The following is a 2947-nucleotide window of genomic DNA, read 5'->3' as shown; positions in this document are numbered from 1 at the left end:
AGCTCCAGTAGCATAGTGGTTACGAATCAGGCTGCGAACCGCAAGGTCAGTAGTTCGAAACTACCAGTTGTTCTGAGGGAGAAGGATGAGGCTTTCTGCTCCCGTAAAGATTTACAGCCTCGGAAACCCTGAACAGGGTCGCTATGAGTCAGAACCGACTCCATGGCACATAACAACAACAACAATCTTTATTTATTTTTTAACTTCTTCATTTCTTCCATTTTTACTCTATGTTCAAGAGTGAGTTTCAGAGTCTCTCTGACATCCATTTTTTTTTTCTTTCTTTTTTGTCTTTTAAATGACCATTTGACTTTTTCATGTATGATATCTTTTTGATGCCATCCCATTTCTTCTGGTTTTCAGTAATTAGTGTTCAATGTATGAAGTCCATTCTTGAGATGGTCTATAAGTTAAGGTTGGATATGCTGAAGATTATACTTTGGCTCTTGTGGACTCATTTTAATTTTCTTTAACTTCAGCTTGAATTTGCATGTGAGTAGTTGATGGTCTGTTCCACAGTCGATCCCTGGCTTTGTTTTGGCTGCTGATATTAAGCTTCTTCATCATCTCATTCCACAGATGTAGTCAATTTGATTCCTTTGTATTTCATCTGGGGAGGTCTATGTGTATAGTCACTATTTATGCTTTTGAAGAAAGTAATTTCCAATGAATAAGTCATTGGTCTTTCAAAGTTCTGTCATGTGATCTCTAGTGTCATTTCTATCACAAAAGCCATATGTTCCACCTACTGCTCCTTTTTTGTTTCCAACTTTTGCATTCTCAATTACCAACAAATATCAATGCATCTTGAATGATCAAATTCAGACTGCAGAAGTTAGTAAATATCTTAATTTCTTCATGTTTGGCGTTAGTGATGGATGCATAAATTTGAATGATAGTTGTATTTAATTGGTTTTCCTTAAAGGCATATGGATATTATCCTATAACTAACTGTTGTACTTCAGGATATGTTTTGAAATGTTCTTTTTGACATTGGGTGAGGGAAATCTAATAATTCCCTTTGGATCCCTTTTTGGCTTCAATTTTGTATTTGGCATGCAGGAAGAGAGGTAAATATTAAAACCTTCCCTTGACCATGGGAAACAGTGTTTACAATGTTGATTCTCCTTTAACTAGTTTAAACTGGAGACCAGAGAGGACTAAGACACAAGGTGCAAGGCTAACTTTCTCAGGAACTTACCCACATCAACACACCCATCATTCCCACCAAGTTAAAATTTAAATATAGCATAAATTAAATGTTGTTTTCTACTTCACTCTACATAACCATCAATTCATGTATATCATGGTCACACCCTGACCAAAACCTCCTCACTATACATGGTCAGGGGCCTTGGAGAATATGATGCAGGTGTACTATTTTAAAACTGTTGGTCTGAAAATAATTGTGTACAAATAGAATATGAATACTTGCTGGGCTCAGGCTTGCCGATCCCTAGAAATTTTGGCCTGAGAGATGGTAATTGTATCTTGTCCTGTTACTTAGAACTCCTCACCAAGGGAGAATGAACAAGAGTCCAATATACAGACACTCCTTGTCAGACCAATAATTCTTAAAAAGGGCAGTACCACCTTCTAGGATATGTTTTGGGAACTGTGTTTAAATTCTGTTATCACAATGAGTGAAGGTGAGCTTCTGGCATTTGGTGGCTGGTTGCCAAGATTGACAGACGCGTAGAATAGCTCCATAGAACAAAGAAATCATTCTACTCAACTTTCAAATGCACTGTAGGGCACTAATGGGGGGAAACACCATTTATAATTATGTGAACATAGACACACTGTTTTCTATATGAATACAACAGCTTATTTTGACAGTTTTAATGCACATTGAATTTTTTAGGAATATCCCTATTACCAACTGGGGAAGATTATACTTTGTTGGAAATTATACCAAGAGAAATATCATATATTATCAATGATATCACAAGGTTACTTGTGATGTTTATAACATACCTATATCAGTCTGAATTTGTAGATGTCATATTCATGATAATTATATATATATACTAATTGATAATTTAACCCTCTAAGAACAATGCAAGGACAGCAGAACTCTAACTCCACTTACTCTCTTCCCAACATATGTACCATGAGTAGACTGTATTTTAAGTCTAGACATATTTTAAGCACACAAGTCCTAATTATTATTATTGATTTATATAGTCAACCTTTATTTAGGTTCACTAATATATCTTGGTGTTGTAGGATAAGCATTGGACTGCTAACTGCAAAGTCAGCAGTTCAAACCCACCATTCATTCCTCAGAAACCCTATAAAGGGTCTCTGAGTCAAAACTGACTTGACAGCACTTACCAATAATAAGAATATATTTATTTTTTCCACTGTCCTCCATTTCATCAAAAATCTAGGGTCAGAGAACAAACAAGATGGAGGATGGAGGGGGCAGTAAAGGCACGAAGTGACTGTCTTACAAGGTTTCAAGAGGGAGCTTAGTTTAAGAGTATGGGGGGAAAGAAAGAGTCCCCACTGAATAGCTGTCATCTTGTCTAGATGGGTCTAGTGAAAGGAGATGGGGTAAGATTCGTAAGATTCAATAGTGAATAACTGTTATCATGACTAATCGTGACTGTCACACTTGTAAAAGTAGAAGTTTTGTAACAAAAAAAAGTGGAGTGGTTAATCTTACAGGCCAGAAAGAGAGCACCTTAGGACCATCAAGAGAGGAACATACAAGTAGAATGTGGGACCTTATCTAGAGAAGCAGCAGAGCCAGAGATGGAGGCAGAAATGGGGGCATGGAGAGGGGGAGTTGCTGAGGACTCTAGATTCATGGACTAAGAAGAGAAGGACTAAGAGCTGGTAGCCAGGAGCAGACTTGCAGAATGTGCCCTTTGGAGATGTAAATTATTATATATGCCTGAGTGGTTTTTTGTTTTTTTGTTTGTGTGTTTTTTAAAAAGCT

Source organism: Chrysochloris asiatica, unplaced genomic scaffold, assembly GCF_000296735.1.
Source record: "Chrysochloris asiatica unplaced genomic scaffold, ChrAsi1.0 scaffold00245, whole genome shotgun sequence".
Lineage (NCBI taxonomy): Eukaryota > Metazoa > Chordata > Mammalia > Afrosoricida > Chrysochloridae > Chrysochloris > Chrysochloris asiatica.
Note: the sequence above shows the minus strand (reverse complement) of the source record.